The sequence below is a fragment of the Hyperolius riggenbachi genome, chromosome 2, assembly GCF_040937935.1.
Source record: "Hyperolius riggenbachi isolate aHypRig1 chromosome 2, aHypRig1.pri, whole genome shotgun sequence".
NCBI classification, from domain to species: Eukaryota; Metazoa; Chordata; class Amphibia; order Anura; family Hyperoliidae; genus Hyperolius; species Hyperolius riggenbachi.
In genome coordinates this window covers 393237081-393257423 of record NC_090647.1, presented here as the reverse complement: position 1 = coordinate 393257423, position 20343 = coordinate 393237081, and the positions used below count along the sequence as shown (strand labels likewise).

Here is a 20343-nt window from a genome sequence, read left to right as displayed (position 1 = left end):
TTAGCCCCTTCATCTTGTTGTAGCATTATTGGCTGTGAATCAGTGATTTCCACACCAAATAACTCCTGCGAAGTGTCAAATGCAGCGGATGTGGTGCTTGTTGAAGCGCTGGTGGCTGGGGAAGATGAGGTGTTCTGTGTTAAATACTCAACCACGTCCTCACAATTTTGGGAAGTGATGGCACGTGCCTTCTTCTGAGCACTGTACTTTGGGCCAGGTCCGCACGAAATCACAGCAACACCACCTCGCACAGACCTGCCGGTGCCAGGTGGCCTTTCTCTGGGTCTGCCTCTACCTCTTCCTCTACCTGGTTTGTCCATTTTGTCCATCTCGGGGGATGCTAGGTATATGCAGTGAGGTGGGTTAACTCAACTCAAAGGTAGGTAGATGCAGTGAGGTGGGTTCACTGAACACAAAGGTAGTTATATGCAGTGAGGTGGGTTCACTGCACACAAAAGGTAGTTAGATGCAGTCAGGTGAGTTCACTGAACACAAAAAGGTAGTTATATGCAGTGAGGTGGGTTCACTGAACACAAAAGGTAGTTAGATGCAGTGAGCTGGGTTCACTGAACAGAAAAGGTAGTTAGATGCAGTGAGGTGGGTTCACTCAACACAAAGGTAGTTATATGCTGTGAGGTGAGTTCACTCAACACAAAGGTAGTTAGATGCAGTGAGGTGAGTTCACTCAACAGTAAAGGTATTTAGATGCAGTGAGGTGGGTTCACTCAACACAAAAGGTAGTTAGATGCAGTGAGCTGGGTTCACTCAAGAGTAAAGGTAGTTATATGCAGTGAGGTGGGTTCACTCAACACAAAGGTAGTTATATGCAGTGAGGTGAGTTCACTCAACCCATAAGTAGTTATATGCAGTGAGGTGAGTTCACTCAACACAAAGGTAGTTAGATGCAGTGAGGTGGGTTCTCTCAACACAAAAGGTAGTTAGATGCCGTGAGCTGGGTTCACTGAACAGTAAAGGTAGTTATATGCAGTGAGGTAGGTTCACTGAACAGTAAAGGTAGTTATATGCAGTGAGGTGGGTTCACTAAACACACAAGGTAGTTATATGCAGTGAGGTGAGTTCACTCAACACAAAGGTAGTGATATGCAGTGAGGTGGGTTCACTGAACACAAAAGGTAGTTAGATGCAGTCAGGTGAGTTCACTCAACACAAAGGTAGTTATATGCAGTGAGGTGAGTTCACTGAACCCAAAGGTAGTTATATGCAGTGAGGTGGGTTAACTGAACACAAAAGGTAGTTAGATGCAGTCAGGTGAATTCACTGAACACAAAAAGGTAGTTCTATGCAGTGAGGTGGGTTCACTGAACACAAAGGTAGTTAGATGCAGTGAGGTTGGTTCACTCAACAGTAAAGGTAGTCAGATGCAATGAGGTAGGTTCACTGAACACAAAAGGTAGCTATATGCAGTGAAGTGGGTTCACTAAACACAAAAGGTAGTTAGATGCAGTGAGCTGGGTTCACTGAACAGTAAACGTAGTTAGATGCAGTGAGGTGGGTTCACTCAACACAAAGGTAGTTATATGCAGTGAGCTGGGTTCACTGAACAGTAAAGGTAGTTAGATGCAGTGAGGTGAGTTAACTCAACCCAAAGGTAGTTATATGCAGTGAGCTGAGTTCACTCAACACAAAGGTAGCTAGATGCAGTGAGGTGGGTTCACTGAACACAAAAGGTAGTTATATGCAGTGAGGTGAGTTCACTCAACACAAAGGTAGTTATATGCAGTGAGGTGAGATCACTGAACACAAAAGGTAGTTAGATGAAGTCAGGTGAGTTCACTCAACACAAAGGTAGTTATATGCAGTGAGTAGAGTTCACTCAATCCAAAGGTAGTTATATGAAGTAAGGTGGGATCACTAAACACAAAAGGTAGTTATATGCAATGAAGTGGGTTCACTGAACACAAAGGTAGTTAGATGCAGTGAGGTGGGTTTCACTCAACAGTATAGGTAGTCAGATGCAGTAAGGCGGGTTCACTCAACACAAAGGTAGTTATATGCAGTGAGGTGAGTTCACTCAACCCAAAGGTAGTTATATGAAGTAAGGTGGGATCACTCAACACAAAAGGTAGTTAGATGCAGTCAGGTGAGTTCACTGAACACAAAAGGTAGTTATATGCAGTGAGGTGGGTTCACTCAGCCCAAAGGTAGTTATATGCAGTGGGGTGGGTTCACTGAACACTAAAGGTAGTTATATGCAGTGAGGTGAGTTCACTCAACACAAAGGTAGTTAGATGCAGTGAGGTGGGTTCACCCAACAGTAAAGGCAGTTAGATGCAGTGAGGTGGGTTCACTCAACACAAAAGGTAGTTAGATGCATTGAGCTGGGTTCACTGAACAGTAAAGGTAGTTATATGCAGTGAGGTGGGTTCACTCAACAGTAAAGGTAGTTATATGCAGTGAGGTGGGTTCACTCAACACAAAGGTAGTTATATGCAGTGAGGTGGGTTCACTCAACACAAAGGTAGTTATATGCACTCAGGTGAGTTCACTCAACACCAAGGTAGTTAGATGCAGTGAGGTGGGTTCACTCAACACAAAAGGTAGTTAGATGTAGTATGCTGGGTTCACTGAACAGTAAAGGTAGTTATATGCAGTGAGGTGGGTTCACTCAATCCAAAGGTAGTTATATGCAGTGAGATGGGTTCACTGAACACTAAAGGTAGTTATATGCAGTGAGGTGGGTTCACTCAACACAAAGGTAGTAATATGCAGTGAGGTGAGTTCACTCAACCCAAAGGTAGTTATATGCAGTGAGGTGAGTTCACTCAACACAAAGGTTGTTAGATGCAGTGAGGTGGGTTCACTGAACACAAAAGGTAGATAGATGCAGTCAGGTGAGTTCACTCAACACAAAGGTAGTTATATGAAGAAAGGTGGGACCACTGAACACAAAAGGTTTTTAGATGCAGTCAGGTGAGTTCACTGAACACAAAAGGTAGTTATATGCAATGAGGTGGGTTCAGTGAACACAAAGGTAATTAGATGCTGTGAGCTGGGTTCACTGAACAGTAAAGGGAGTTAGATGCAGTGAGGTGGGTTCACTCAACACAAAAAGGTAGTTAGATGCAGTGAGCTGGTTTCACTGAACATTAAAGGAAGTTATATGCAGTGAGGTGGGTTCACTCAACACAAAGGTAGTAATATGCAGTGAGGTGAGTTCACTCAACCCAAAGGTAGTTATATGCAGTGAGGTGAGTTCACTCAACACATAGGTAGTTAGATGCAGTGAGGTGGGTTTACTGATCACAAAAGGTAGTTATATGCAGTGAGGTGAGTTCACTCAACAGAAAGGTAGTTATATGCAGTGAGGTGGGTTCACTGAACACAAAAGGTAGATAGATGCAGTCAGGTGAGTTCACTCAACCCAAAGGTAGTTATATGAAGTAAGGTGGGATCACTGAACACAAAAGGTAGTTAGATGCAGTCAGGTGAATTCACTGAACACAAAAGGTAGTTATATGCAATGAGGTGGGTTCACTGAACACAAAGGTAATTAGATGCAGTGAGTTGGGTTCACTCAACAGTAAAGGTAGTCAGACGCAGTGAGGTGGGTTCACTCAACACAAAGGTAGTTATTTGAAGTAAGGTGGGACCACTGAACACAAAAGGTAGTTAGATGCAGTCAGGTGAGTTTACTGAACACAAAAGGTAGTTATATGCAGTTAGTTGGGTTCAGTGAACACAAAAGGTAGTTAGATGCTGTGAGCTGGGTTCACTGAACAGTAAAGGTAGTTAGATGCAGTGAGGTGAGCTCACTCAACCCAAAGGTAGTTATTTGCAGTGAGGTGAGTTCACTCAACCCAAAGGTAGTTAAATCCAGTGAGGTGGGTTCACTCAACAGTAAAGGTAGTTAGATGCAGTGAGGTGAGTTCACTCAACACAGAAAGGTAGTTAGATGCAGTGAGCTGGGTTCACTGAACATTAAAGGTAGTTATATGCAGTGAGGTGGGTTCACTCAACAGTTAAGGTAGTTATATGCAGTGAGGTGAGTTCACTCAACCTAAAGGTAGTTATATGCAGTGAGGTGAGTTCACTCAACACAAAGGTAGTTAGATGCAGTGAGGTGGGTTCACTCAACACAAAAGGTAGTTAGATGCAGTGAGCTGGGTTCACTGAACAGTAAAGGTAGTTATATGCAGTGAAGTGAGTTCACTCAACATTAAATGTAGTTATATGCAGTGAGGTGGGTTCACTCAACCCAAAGGTAGTTATATGCAGTGAGGTGGGTTCACTGAACACTAAAGGTAGTTATATGCAGTTAGGTGGGTTCACTCAACACAAAGGTAGTTAAATGCAGTGAGGTGGGTTCACTCAACAGTAAAGGTAGTTAGATGCAGTGAGGTGGGTTCACTCAACACAAAAAGGTAGTTAGATGCAGTGAGCTGGGTTCACTGAACATTAAAGGTAGCTATATGCAGTGAGGTGAGTTCACTGAACCCAAAGGTAGTTATATGTAGTGAGGTGAGTTCACTCAACACAAAGGTAGTTAGATGCAGTGAGGTGGGTTCACTCAACCCAAAGGTAGTTATATGAAGTAAGGTGGGATCACTGAACACAAAAGGTAGTTAGATGCAGTCAGGTGAATTCACTGAACACAAAAGGTAGTTATATGCAATGAGGTGGGTTCACTGAACACAAAGGTAATTAGATGCAGTGAGTTGGGTTCACTCAACAGTAAAGGTAGTCAGACGCAGTGAGGTGGGTTCACTCAACACAAAGGTAGTTATTTGAAGTAAGGTGGGACCACTGAACACAAAAGGTAGTTAGATGCAGTCAGGTGAGTTTACTGAACACAAAAGGTAGTTATATGCAGTTAGTTGGGTTCAGTGAACACAAAAGGTAGTTAGATGCTGTGAGCTGGGTTCACTGAACAGTAAAGGTAGTTAGATGCAGTGAGGTGAGCTCACTCAACCCAAAGGTAGTTATTTGCAGTGAGGTGAGTTCACTCAACCCAAAGGTAGTTAAATCCAGTGAGGTGGGTTCACTCAACAGTAAAGGTAGTTAGATGCAGTGAGGTGAGTTCACTCAACACAGAAAGGTAGTTAGATGCAGTGAGCTGGGTTCACTGAACATTAAAGGTAGTTATATGCAGTGAGGTGGGTTCACTCAACAGTTAAGGTAGTTATATGCAGTGAGGTGAGTTCACTCAACCTAAAGGTAGTTATATGCAGTGAGGTGAGTTCACTCAACACAAAGGTAGTTAGATGCAGTGAGGTGGGTTCACTCAACACAAAAGGTAGTTAGATGCAGTGAGCTGGGTTCACTGAACAGTAAAGGTAGTTATATGCAGTGAAGTGAGTTCACTCAACATTAAATGTAGTTATATGCAGTGAGGTGGGTTCACTCAACCCAAAGGTAGTTATATGCAGTGAGGTGGGTTCACTGAACACTAAAGGTAGTTATATGCAGTTAGGTGGGTTCACTCAACACAAAGGTAGTTAAATGCAGTGAGGTGGGTTCACTCAACAGTAAAGGTAGTTAGATGCAGTGAGGTGGGTTCACTCAACACAAAAAGGTAGTTAGATGCAGTGAGCTGGGTTCACTGAACATTAAAGGTAGCTATATGCAGTGAGGTGAGTTCACTGAACCCAAAGGTAGTTATATGTAGTGAGGTGAGTTCACTCAACACAAAGGTAGTTAGATGCAGTGAGGTGGGTTCACTCAACACAAAAGGTAGTTAGATGCAGTGAGCTGGGTTCACTGAACAGTAAAGGTAGTTATATGCAGTGAAGTGGGTTCACTCAACAGTAAAGGTAGTTATATGCAGTGAGGTGGGTTCACTCAACCCAAAGGTAGTTAGATGCAGTGAGGTGGGTTCACTCAACACAAAAGGTAGTTAGATGCTGTCAGGTGAGTTCACTCAACACAAAGGTAGTTATATGCAGTGAGGTGGGTTCACTGAACACAAAGGTAGTTATATGCAATGAGGTGAGCTCACTCAACCCAAAGGTAGTTATTTACAGTGAGGTGAGTTCACTGAACACAAAGGTAGTTAAATGCAATGAGGTGGGTTCACTCAACACAAAAAGTAGTTAGATGCATTGAGCTGGGTTAACTGAACATTAAAGGTAGTTATATGCAGTGAGGTGGGTTCACTCAACAGTTAATGTAGTTATATGCAGTGAGGTGAGTTCACTCAACCCAAAGGTAGGTACATGCAGTGAGGTGAGTTCACTCAACACAAAGGTAGTTAGATGCAGTGAGGTGGGTTCACTCAACACAAAAGGTAGTTAGATGCAGTGAGCTGAGTTCACTGAACAGTAAAGGTAGTTATATGCAGTGAAGTGGGTTCACTGAACACTAAAGGTAGTTATATGCAGTTAGGTGGGTTCACTCAACACAAAGGTAGTTAGATGCAGTGAGATGAGTTCACTCAACACAAAAGGTAGTTAGATGCATTGAGCTGGGTTCACTGAACAGTAAAGGAAGTTATATGCAGTGAGGTGTGTTCACTCAACAGTAAAGAGAGTTATATGCAGTGAGGTGGGTTGACTCAACACAAAGGTAGTTATATGCAGTGAGGTGAGTTTACTCAACCCAAAGGTAGTTATATGCAGTGAGCTGGGTTCACTCAATAGTAAAGGTAGTTATATGCAGTGAGGTGGGTTCACTCAACACAAAGGTAGTTATATGCAGTGAGATGAGTTCACTCAACACCAAGGTAGTTAGATGCAGTGAGGTGGGTTCACTCAACACAAAAGGTAGTTAGATGTAGTAAGCTGGGTTCACTGAACAGTAAAGGTAGTTATATGCAGTGAGGTGAGTTCACTCAATCCAAAGGTAGTTATATGCAGTGAGGTGGGTTCACTGAACACTAACGGTAGTTATATGCTGTGAGGTGGGTTCACTCAACACAAAGGTAGTAATATGCAGTGAGGGGAGTTCACTCAACGCAAAGGTAGTTATATGCAGTGAGGTGAGTTCACTCAACACAAAGGTAGTTAGATGCAGTGAGGTGGGTTTACTGATCACAAAAGGTAGTTATATGCAGTGAGGTGAGTTCACTCAACACAAAGGTAGTTATATGCAGTGAGGTGGGTTCACTGAACACAAAAGATAGTTAGATGCAGTCAGGTAAGTTCACTGAACACAAAAGGTAGTTATATGCAGTGAAGTGGGTTCACTGAACACAAAGGTAATTAGATGCAGTGAGGTGGGTTCACTCAACAGTAAAGGTAGTCAGATGCAGTGAGGTGAGTTCACTCAACACAAAGATAGTTAATGCAGTGAGGTGAGTTCACTCAACCCAAAGGTAGTTATTTAAAGTAAGGTGGGACCACTGAACACAAAAGGTAGTTAGATGCAGTCAGGTGAGTTCACTGAACACAAAAGGTAGTTATATGCAGTGAGGTGGGTTCAGTGAACACAAAAGGTAGTTAGATGATGTGAGCTGGGTTCACTGAACAGTAAAGGTAGTTAGATGCAGTGAGGTGGGTTCACTCAACACAAAGGTAGTTATATGCAGTAAGGTGAGCTCACTCAACACAAATGTAGTTATTTGCAGTGAGGTGAGTTCACTCAACCCAAAGGTAGTTAAATGCAGTGAGGTGGGTTCACTCAACAGTAAAGGTAGTTAGATGCAGTGAGGTAGGTTCACTCAACACAAAAAGGTAGTTAGATGCAGTTAGCTGGGTTCACTGAACATTAAAGGTAGTTATATGCTGTGAGGTGGGTTAACTCAACACAAAGGTAGTAATATGCAGTGAGGTGAGTTCACTCAACTCAAAGGTAGTTATATGCAGTGAGGTGAGTTCACCCAACACAAAGGTAGTTAGATGCAGTGAGGTGGGTTTACTGATCACAAAAGGTAGTTATATGCAGTGAGGTGAGTTCACTCAACACAAAGGTAGTTATATGCAGTGAGGTGGGTTCACTGAACACAAAAGGTAGATAGATGCAGTCAGGTGAGTTCACTCAACCCAAAGGTAGTTATATGAAGTAAGGTGGGATCACTGAACACAAAAGGTAGTTAGATGCAGTCAGGTGAGTTCACTAAACACAAAAGGTAGTCATATGCAATGAGGTGGGTTCACTGAACACAAAGGTAATTAGATGCAGTGAGGTGGGTTCACTCAACAGTAAAGGTAGTCAGATGCAGTGAGGTGGGTTCACTCAATACAAAGGTAGTTATATGCAGTGAGGTGAGTTCACTCAACACAAAGGTAGTTAGATGCAGTGAGGTGGGTTCACTGAACAGTAAAGGTAGTTATATGCAGTGAGGTGGGTTCACTGAACAGTAAAGGTAGTTATATGCAGTGAGGTTTGGTTTACTCAACAGTAAAGGTAGTCAGATGCAGTGAGGTGGGTTCACTCAACACAAAGAAAGGTAGTTATATGCAGTGAGGTGAGTTCACTCAACCCAAAGGTAGTTATATGAAGTAAGGTGGGATCACTCAACACAAAAGGTAGTTAGATGCAGTCAGGTGAGTTCACTGAACACAAAAGGTAGTTATATGCAGTGAGGTGGGTTCAGTGAACACAAACGGTAGTTAGATGCTTTGAGCTGTTTTCACTGAACAGTAAAGGTAGTTAGATGCAGTGAGGTGGGTTCACTCAACACAAAGGTAGTTATATGCAGTGAGGTGAGTTCACTCAACACAAAGGTAGTTATATGCAGTGAGGTGAGTTCACTCAACACAAAGGTAGTTAGATGCAGTGAGGTGGGTTCACTATACAGTAAAGGTAGTTAGATGCAGTGAGGTGGGTTCACTCAACACAAAAGGTAGTTAGATGCATTGACCTGGGTTCACTGAAAAGTAAAGGTAGTTATATGCAGTGAGGTGGGTTCACTCAACAGTAAAGGTAGTTATATGCAGTGAGGTGGGTTCACTCACCACAAAGGTAGTTATATGCAGTGAGGTGAGTTCACTCAACCGAAAGGTAGTTATATGCAGTGAGGTGAGTTCACTCAACACCAAGATAGTTTGATGCAGTGAGGTGGGTTCACTCAACCCAAAGGTAGTTAGATGCAGTGAGGTGGGTCTAACTACCTTTTGTGTTGAGTGAACCCACCTCACTGCATCTAACTACCTTTGTGTTGAGTGAACCCACCTCACTGCATCTAACTACCTTTGGGTTGAGTGAACTCACCTCACTGCATCTAAATACCTTTACTGTTCAGTGAACCCAGCTCACAGCATCTAACTACCTTTTGTGTTCACTGAACCCACCTCACTGCATATAACTACCTTTGTGTTCAGTGAACCCACCTCACTGCATCTGACTACCTTTACTGTTGAGTGAACCCACCTCACTGCATCTAACTACCTTTGTGTTCAGTGATCCCACCTTACTTCATATAACTACCTTTGTGTTGAGTGAACCCACCTAACTGCATATAACTACCTTAAGTGTTCAGTGAACCCACCTCACTGCATATAACTACCTTTGGGTTGAGTGAACCCACCTCACTGCATATAACTACCATTAATGTTGAGTGAACCCACTTCACTGCATATAACTACCTTTACTGTTCAGTGAACCCAGCTCACTGCATCTAACTACCTTTTGTGTTGAGTGAACCCACCTCACTGCATCTAACTACCTTTGTGTTGAGTGAACTCACCTCACTACATATAACTACCTCTGGGTTGAGTGAAATCACCTCACTGCATATAACTACCTTTACTGTTGAGTGAACCCACCTCACTGCATATAACTACCTTTAATGTTTAGTGAACCCAGCTCACTGCATCTAACTACCTTTTGTGTTGAGTGAACCCACCTCACTGCATCTAACTACCTTTACTGTTGAGTGAACCCACCTCACTGAATTTAACTACCTTTTTGTTGAGTGAACCCACCTAACTGCATATAACTACCTTTAGTGTTCAGTGAACCCACCTCACTGCATATAACTACCTTTGGGTTAAGTGAACCCACCTCACTGCATATAACTACCTTTAATGTTGCTTGAACCTACTTCACTGCATATAACTACCTTTACTGTTCAGTGAACCCAGCTCACTGCATCAAACTACCTTTTGTGTTGAGTGAACCCACCTCACTGCATCTAACTACCTTTGTGTTGAGTGAACTCACCTCACTGCATATAACTACCTTTGGGTTGAGTGAAATCACCTCACTGCATTGAGCTAGGTTCACTGAACAGTAAAGGTAGTTATATGCAGTGAGGTGAGTTCACTCAACACAAAGGTAGTTAGATGCAGTGAGATGAGTTCACTGAACACAAAAGGTAGTTATGTGCAGTGAGGTGAGTTCACTCAACACAAACATAGTTATATGCAGTGAGGTGAGTTCACTCAACACAAAGGTAGTTAGATGCAGTGAGGTGGGTTCACTCAACACAAAAGGTAGTTAGATGCAGTGAGCTGGGTTCACTGAACAGTAAAGGTAGTTATATGCAGTGAGGTGGGTTCACTCAACCCAAAGGTAGTTATATGCAATGAGGTGGGTTCACTGAACACTAAAGGTAGTTATATGCAGTGAGGTGGTTTCACTCAACACAAAGGTAGTTATATGCAGTGAGGTGAGTTCACTCAACCTAAAGGTAGTTATATGCAGTGAGGTAAGTTCACTCAACACAAAGGCAGTTATATGCAGTGAGCTGGGTTCACTAAACATTAAAGGTAGTTATATGCAGTGAGGTGGGTTCACTCAACAGTAAAGGTAGTTATATGCAGTGAGGTGATTTCACTCAACCCAAAGGTAGTTATATGCAGTGAGGTGGGTTCACTGAACACAAAGGTAGTTAGATGCAGTGAGGTGGGTTCACTCAACAGTAAAGGTAGTTAGATGCAGTGAGGTGGGTTCACTGAACACAAAGGTAGTTATATGCAGTGAGGTGGGTTCAGTGAACACAAAAGGTAGTTAGATGCTGTGAGCTGGGTTCACTGAACAGTAAAGGTATTTAGATGCAGTGAGGTGAGTTCACTCAACCCAAAGGTAGTTATATGCAGTGAGGTGAGTTCACTCAACACAAAGGTAGTTAGATGCAGTGAGGTGGGTTCACTCAACACAAAGGTAGTTAGATGCAGTGAGGTGGGTTCACTCAACACAAAAGGTAGTTAGATGCATTGAGCTGGGTTCACTGAACAGTAAAGGTAGTTATATGCAGTGAGGTGAGTTCACTCAACACAAAGGTAGTTAGATGCAGTGAGGTGAGTTCACTGAACACAAAAGGTAGTTATGTGCAGTGAGGTGAGTTCACTCAACACAAACATAGTTATATGCAGTGAGGTGAGTTCACTCAACCGAAAGGTAGTTAGATGCAGTGAGGTGGGTTCACTCAACCCAAAGGTAGTTAGATGCAGTGAGGTGGGTCTAACTAACTTTTGTGTTGAGTGAACCCACCTCACTGCATCTAACTACCTTTGTGTTGAGTGAACCCACCTCACTGCATCTAACTACCTTTGGGTTGAGTGAACTCACCTCACTGCATCTAAATACCTTTACTGTTCAGTGAACCCAGCTCACAGCATCTAACTACCTTTTGTGTTCACTGAACCCACCTCACTGCATATAACTACCTTTGTGTTCAGTGAACCCACCTCACTGCATCTGACTACCTTTACTGTTGAGTGAACCCACCTCACTGCATCTAACTACCTTTGTGTTCAGTGATCCCACCTTACTTCATATAACTACCTTTGTGTTGAGTGAACCCACCTAACTGCATATAACTACCTTAAGTGTTCAGTGAACCCACCTCACTGCATATAACTACCTTTGGGTTGAGTGAACCCACCTCACTGCATATAACTACCATTAATGTTGAGTGAACCCACTTCACTGCATATAACTACCTTTACTGTTCAGTAAACCCAGCTCACTGCATCTAACTACCTTTTGTGTTGAGTGAACCCACCTCACTGCATCTAACTACCTTTGTGTTGAGTGAACTCACCTCACTACATATAACTACCTCTGGGTTGAGTGAAATCACCTCACTGCATATAACTACCTTTACTGTTGAGTGAACCCACCTCACTGCATATAACTACTTTTAATGTTTAGTGAACCCAGCTCACTGCATCTAACTACCTTTTGTGTTGAGTGAACCCACCTCACTGCATCTAACTACCTTTACTGTTGAGTGAACCCACCTCACTGAATTTAACTACCTTTTTGTTGAGTGAACCCACCTAACTGCATATAACTACCTTTACTGTTCAGTGAACCCACCTCACTGCATATAACTACCTTTGGGTTAAGTGAACCCACCTCACTGCATATAACTACCTTTAATGTTGCTTGAACCCACTTCACTGCATATAACTACCTTTACTGTTCAGTGAACCCAGCTCACTGCATCAAACTACCTTTTGTGTTGAGTGAACCCACCTCACTGCATCTAACTACCTTTGTGTTGAGTGAACTCACCTCACTGCATATAACTACCTTTGGGTTGAGTGAAATCACCTCACTGCATTGAGCTAGGTTCACTGAACAGTAAAGGTAGTTATATGCAGTGAGGTGAGTTCACTCAACACAAAGGTAGTTAGATGCAGTGAGATGAGTTCACTGAACACAAAAGGTAGTTATGTGCAGTGAGGTGAGTTCACTCAACACAAACATAGTTATATGCAGTGAGGTGAGTTCACTCAACACAAAGGTAGTTAGATGCAGTGAGGTGGGTTCACTCAACACAAAAGGTAGTTAGATGCAGTGAGCTGGGTTCACTGAACAGTAAAGGTAGTTATATGCAGTGAGGTGGGTTCACTCAACCCAAAGGTAGTTATATGCAATGAGGTGGGTTCACTGAACACTAAAGGTAGTTATATGCAGTGAGGTGGTTTCACTCAACACAAAGGTAGTTATATGCAGTGAGGTGAGTTCACTCAACCTAAAGGTAGTTATATGCAGTGAGGTAAGTTCACTCAACACAAAGGCAGTTATATGCAGTGAGCTGGGTTCACTAAACATTAAAGGTAGTTATATGCAGTGAGGTGGGTTCACTCAACAGTAAAGGTAGTTATATGCAGTGAGGTGATTTCACTCAACCCAAAGGTAGTTATATGCAGTGAGGTGGGTTCACTGAACACAAAGGTAGTTAGATGCAGTGAGGTGGGTTCACTCAACAGTAAAGGTAGTTAGATGCAGTGAGGTGGGTTCACTGAACACAAAGGTAGTTATATGCAGTGAGGTGGGTTCAGTGAACACAAAAGGTAGTTAGATGCTGTGAGCTGGGTTCACTGAACAGTAAAGGTATTTAGATGCAGTGAGGTGAGTTCACTCAACCCAAAGGTAGTTATATGCAGTGAGGTGAGTTCACTCAACACAAAGGTAGTTAGATGCAGTGAGGTTGTTACACTCAACACAAAGGTAGTTAGATGCAGTGAGGTGGGTTCACTCAACACAAAAGGTAGTTAGATGCATTGAGCTGGGTTCACTGAACAGTAAAGGTAGTTATATGCAGTGAGGTGAGTTCACTCAACACAAAGGTAGTTAGATGCAGTGAGGTGAGTTCACTCAACACAAAAGGTAGTTATGTGCAGTGAGGTGAGTTCACTCAACACAAACATAGTTATATGCAGTGAGGTGAGTTCACTCAACCGAAAGGTAGTTAGATGCAGTGAGGTGGGTTCACTCAACACAAAAGGTAGTTAGATGCAGTGAGCTGGGTTCACTGAACAGTAAAGGTAGTTATATGCAGTGAAGTGTGTTCACTCAACCCAAAGGTAGTTATATGCAGTGAGGTGGGTTCACTGAACACTAAAGGTAGTTATATGCAGTTAGGTGGGTTCACTCAACACAAAGGTAGTTATATGCAGTGAGGTGGGTTCACTGAACACTAAAGGTAGTTATATGCAGTTAGGTGGGTTCACTCAACACAAAGGTAGTTATATGCAGTGAGGTGAGTTCACTCAACCCAAAGGTAGTTAGATGCAGTGAGGTGGGTTCACTCAACACAAAGGTAGTTATATGCAGTGAGGTGAGTTCACTCAACCCAAAGGTAGTTATATGCAGTGAGGTAAGTTCACTCAACACAAAGGTAGTTATATGCAATGAGGTGGGTTCACTGAACACTAAAGGTAGTTATATGCAGTGAGGTGGTTTCACTCAACACAAAGGTAGTTATATGCAGTGAGGTGAGTTCACTCAACCCAAAGGTAGTTATATGCAGTGAGGTAAGTTCACTCAACACAAAGGCAGTTATATGCAGTGAGGTGAGTTCACTCAACCCAAAGGTAGTTAGTTGCAGTGAGGTGGGTTTACTGAACACAAAAGGTAGTTAGATGCAGTCAGGTGAGTTCACTCAACACAAAAGGTAGTTATATGCAGTGAGGTGGGTTCACTGATTACAAAGGTAGTTAGATGCAGTGAGGTGGGTTCACTCAACATGAAGGTAGTTATATGCAGTGAGGTGAGTTCACTCAACCCAAAGGTAGTTATTTGCAGTGAGGTGAGTTCACTGAACACAAAGGTAGTTAAATTCAGTGGGGTGGGTTCACTCAACAGTAAAGGTAGTTAGATGTAGTGAGGTGGGTTCACTCAACACAAAAGGTAGTTAGATGCAGTGAGCTGGGTTCACTAAACATTAAAGGTAGTTATATGCAGTGAGGTGGGTTCACTCAACAGTAAAGGTAGTTATATGCAGTGAGGTGATTTCACTCAACCCAAAGGTAGTTATATGCAGTGAGGTAAGTTCACTCAACACAAAGGAAGTTAGATGCAGTGAGGTGGGTTCACTCAACACAAAGGTAGTTAGATGCAGTGAGGTGGGTTCACTCAACACAAAAGGTAGTTAGATGCATTGAGCTGGGTTCACTGAACAGTAAAGGTAGTTATATGCAGTGAGGTGAGTTCACTCAACACAAAGGTAGTTAGATGCAGTGAGGTGAGTTCACTGAACACAAACATAGTTATATGCAGTGAGGTGAGTTCACTCAACACAAAGGTAGTTAGATGCAGTGAGGTGGGTTCACTCAACACAAAGGTAGTTAGATGCAGTGAGCTGGGTTCACTGTACAGTAAAGGTAGTTATATGCAGTGAGGTGGGTTCACTGAACAGTAAAGGTAGTTATATGCAGTGAGGTGGGTTCACTCAACAGTAAAGGTAGTTATATGCAGTGAGGTGGGTTCACTCAACCCAAAGGTAGTTATATGCAATGAGGTGGGTTCGCTGAACACTAAAGGTAGTTATATGCAGTGAGGTAAGTTCACTCAACACAAAGGCAGTTATATGCAGTGAGGTGAGTTCACTCAACCCAAAGGTAGTTAGATGCAGTGAGGTGGGTTTACTGAACACAAAAGGTAGTTAGATGCAGTCAGGTGAGTTTACTCAACACAAAAGGTAGTTATATGCAGTGAGGTGGGTTCACTGATTACAAAGGTAGTTAGATGCAGTGAGGTGGGTTCACTCAACAGTAAAGGTAGTCAGATGCAGTGAGGTGGGTTCACTCAACATGAAGGTAGTTATATGCAGTGAGGTGAGTTCACTCAACCCAAAGGTAGTTATTTGCAGTGAGGTGAGTTCACTGAACACAAAGGTAGTTAAATTCAGTGAGGTGGGTTCACTCAACAGTAAAGGTAGTTAGATGCAGTGAGGTGGGTTCACTCAACACAAAAGGTAGTTAGATGCAGTGAGCTGGGTTCACTAAACATTAAAGGTAGTTATATGCAGTGAGGTGGGTTCACTCAACAGTAAAGGTAGTTGATTTTACTCAACCCAAAGGTAGTTATATGCAGTGAGTAGTGTTGGGCGAACAGTGTTCGCCACTGTTCGGGTTCTGCAGAACATCATCCTGTTCGGGTGATGTTCGAGTTCGGCCGAACACCTGATGGTGTTCGGCCAAACCGTTCGGCCACATGGCCGAACTAAGAGCGCATGGCCGAACGTTCCCCGAACGTTCGGCTAGCGCTGTGATTGGCCGAACGGGTCATGTGGTTCGGACCTGAACGCGCTCTGATTGGCCGAACTGTCACGTGATTCGGGTAAATAAATACCTGAACCACGTCATATTTCCGCCATTTGTCTGTGGGTTTAGCTTTGGGTAGGCAGGCAGGGTAGTTCGCGCTCCAGCCACGCTAGCCAGGGTCCCCCCAGTCATTGTGTCGCTGCTGGGAATAGTAGTACACCGCTCGCTCAGCATTCTGTTTACTGCCACTCTGTGTACCTCGCTCAGCCACACTATATAGCATTCTGTTTACTGTTCTGTGTCTGCTGGGAATAGTAGTACACCGCTCGCTCAGCCACACTATATAGCATTCTGTTTACTGCCACTCTGTGTACCTCGCTCAGCCACACTATATAGCATTCTGTTTACTGTTCTGTGTCTGCTGGGAATAGTAGTACACCGCTCGCTCAGCCACACTATATAGCATTCTGTTTACTGCCACTCTGCGTACCTCGCTCAGCCACACTATATAGCATTCTGTTTACTGCCACTCTGTGTCTGCTGGGAATAGTAGTACACCGCTCACCCGCCACTGTATAGCATTGTGCTCGGTGTCGCTGCTGGGAATAGTGGTACACCACTCACCCGCCACTGTATAGCATTGTGCTCTGTGTCGCTGCTGGGAATAGTGGTACACCACTCAGCCACACTATATAGCATTCTGTTTACTGTTCTGTGTCTGCTGGGAATAGTAGTACACCGCTCACCCGCCACTGTATAGCATTGTGCTCTGTGTCGCTGCTGGGAATAGTGGTACACCGCTCACCCGCCACTGTATAGCATTGTGCTCTGTGTTGCTGCTGGGAATAGTGGTACACCGCTCACCCGCCACTGTATAGCATTGTGCTCTGTGTCGCTGCTGGGAATAGTGGTACACCGCTCACCCGCCACTGTATAGCATTGTGCTCTGTGTCGCTGCTGGGAATAGTGGTACACCGCTCAGCCACACTATATAGCATTCTGTTTACTGTTCTGTGTCTTCTGGGAATAGTAGTACACCGCTCACCCGCCACTGTATAGCATTGTGCTCTGTGTCGCTGCTGGGAATAGTGGTACACCGCTCACCCGCCACTGTATAGCATTGTGCTCTGTGTCGCTGCTGGGAATAGTGGTACACCGCTCACCCGCCACTGTATAGCATTGTGCTCTGTGTCGCTGCTGGGAATAGTGGTACACCGCTCACTCGCCACTGTATAGCATTGTGCTGTGTGTCGCTGCTGGGAATAGTGGTACACCGCTCAGCCACACTATATAGCATTCTGTTTACTGTTCTGTGTCTGCTGGGAATAGTAGTACACCGCTCACTCAGCCATACTATATAGCATTCTGTTTACTGCCACTCTGTGTACCTCGCTCAGCCACACTATATTGCATTCTGTTTACTGTTCTGTGTCTGCTGGGAATAGTAGTACACCGCTCGCTCAGCCACACTATATAGCATTCTGTTTACTGCCACTCTGTGTACCTCGCTCAGCCACACTATATAGCATTCTGTTTACTGTTCTGTGTCTGCTGGGAATAGTAATACACCGCTCACCCACCACTGTATAGCATTGTGCTCTGTGTCGCTGCTGGGAATAGTGGTACTGTATAGCATTTCTGTACTGCCACTGTACTGCTGCCAGTCAGCGTGTACTGTAAGGATAAGTGAAATGAGGAAGAAATCCGGTGAAAGAGGGAGGGGCAAGGGAAGAGGTGTTTCCCCTGACGGTTCACGTACAGGCCACAGGGGAGCACCCAAGAAAACCCACTCAATACCGCCCATGTTGTCCAGGACAACAACCCTCACAAATCCAAAAGAACAGGACCAGATAATTACTTGGACGACCTCTCAAGCGTCCAGCAGTGGGTTAAGCAGCACCAGCACATCACGCACGAGGTCCGAGTCCTCAGCCAGTTACAAGGAGCCAGTGGGCACAAAGCTGACACAACCGGCAGCGACACCACGCACACAACTGCCAGATAACCAGTCCGATGAATTACCTCAGGACACAATGGGGTATTCGCAGGAGCTATTCCCAGCCCAACAAACTTCCACCTTTCAAAGGTCAATGGAGGAACAGCCAGAAATGTTGTGCCTGGATTCACAACCATTAACTGTGGGAAATGCACCGCACACTGAAATACAAGGCGAGTCCGAGGAGGACTCGGAAACCCAAATCCCAGAGCAAGTTGGGCAGGAGGGGTTGCAATTGCAGGAGGTCGGCCGACAAGATCTGGAAGACGACGTTGGAGTGAGCTGCGCAGAGGTTGTTCTGGGGAGCTCTACTCCACGGCGGCGGCCCCCCACAGTGACATATGACGAGTTTCAGGAGATGGAAGAGGAGGGTATGGACAATGTGGACAGAGACCCAGATTTTGTTTGTGAACGAGAACATCGCCGTCGTAGCAGCAGCACAGATGAGTCTGTTGAAGAACCCACTGCTGTACGAGTTCGCCTTGTGCCACAAGGTAGGCGGCGCGCAATTTCAGGCACCACAAGCGTGGAAGTTCAAGTGAGAGGCAAAAGAGGAGCAAACAGAAATCGCCAGCAAGGCAGGTGCTCCAAAGTCTGGGCTTTCTTTGAAGACTGCACTGAGGATGTTACCATGGCGATTTGCAAGGTGTGCAAGACCCGCCTGAGCAGGGGGAAAAGTATTAACAACCTCTCCACCACCAGCATGAGCCGCCACATGCTATCCAAACATCCCACTCTGTGGGCAAACGCGGCAGGACAGGGTACCAGCAACACTGCCTCCCTTGGGTTCACCAGACTCACCACCAGACCCGCCTCAGCAGCAGCAGTAGCCCAGCCATTGCGTGGTTCACAACATTCACAAACATCAGACGACGCTGACACTGTCACTTTCCGGAGTAGTGCTCTTGAGGTCTCCCAGTGTTCATCAAACACAACAACCAACAGCCCTTCCGTGTGCAGCGCTACGGTTCAGTTGTCTGTGTCGGAGATGTTTGAGCGCAAGAGGAAATTGCCAGCAAATGACCCCCGGGCCGTGGCAATAACAGCCAGCATAGCCAAGCTTCTGGCCTGTGAAATGCTGCCATATCGAGTGGTGGAGACAAACAGCTTCAAGGGCATGATGTCAGTGGCCATCCCACGTTACGTGGTTCCCAGCCGCTACCACTTTGCGCGCTCTGCAGTGCCTGAGTTGCATGAGCACGTGGTCAGCAAAATAACCCGAAGCTTGAAGAATGCCGTTGCCTGCAAGGTTCACCTCACCACTGACACCTGGACGAGTGCGTTCGGCCAGGGTCGATACATCTCCCTTACCGCGCACTGGGTGAACCTTGTGGAGCCTGGCAGCGATTCCTCATCTGCTACGGCGCGGGTGTTGCCCACGCCGCAAACAGCTGCACCGCCGTCCCTCCCACTGGATAACAACAGCAGCACCTACCTCTCTGACTCCTTCTCCTCCAACGCATCTCAAAGCTGTACCTCATCCGGAAACGCTAACCCAGCAGCAGTAGGATCGTGGAAGCAGTGCAGCACAGCTGTTGGCATGCGTCAGCAAGCGTTGCTGAAGCTGATCTGCCTTGGGGATAAGCAGCACACAGGGGAGGAAATTTGGAAGGGAATAAAGGAACATACGGATTTGTGGCTGGCACCGCTGGACCTGAAACCGGGCATGGTTGTGTGTGATAATGGGAGTAATCTCATTCGCGCTTTAAGGTTGGCTAAGCTGACACACATCCCTTGCCTGGCGCACGTGATGAACCTAGTAGTTCAGCGGTTCCTGAGGACATACCCAGGCGTGGCCGATCTTCTGTTGAAGGTGCGTCGAGTGGCCAAACATTGTAGAAATTCCAGTACTGCTTCGGGGGCACTCGCCAAGATGCAGGAGCGCTTCAATCTCCCCCACCATCGCTTGCTGTGTGATGTCCCTACGTGCTGGAATTCTACGCTGCACATGCTAGCCCGCTTTTGTGAGCAGAAGAGTGCAGTGGTCCAGTACATGACGGCGCAGTACCGAGGCGCATCCGGACAGCTGCCAAGCTTCTGTGGATCCGATTGGGCCAACATGTTGGACCTCTGCCAAGTCCTCCAAAATTTTGAGCAATCCACGTTGCTTGTGAGCAGTGACAACTCTTCAGTCAGCATTACCATACCACTGCTGTGTTTACTGAAGAGGTCAATGTTGAAAATCAAGGAAACAGCTGTCATGATGCAACTGGGGGAATCTGAAGGAGAAAACGATCAGCGTGATGGTACCAACATCAGGCCATCCGCCTCAGGGAACTCTGGCCCCAGCAGCTATGATGAAGAAGGGGAGGAGGAACAGCTGGAGTTGGAGCAGGAATTTCATACCACCACTGACGAGGGCCAGAGCGGTGCGCGTTGGACTTCCACAATTCAGCGCGAATGGTCAGCAGAAGCAGACCAGGAGGAAGGTGACGACTATGATGCATCTCAACAACTATCACAACGCTCACAAGAGGATGATGAGGATTCTGGTAGGACTCTGGCACA

At 45.1% G+C, this 20343-nt stretch overlaps 1 protein-coding gene across 13 annotated transcripts in view; it reads left to right on the top strand.

Moving 5' to 3' along the window:
• PLXNA2 (plexin A2) overlaps positions 1–20343 on the top strand; it is a 3799727-nt gene that overhangs the window by 2779313 nt on the left and 1000071 nt on the right. The gene's annotated exons all lie outside the window — the stretch shown is intronic.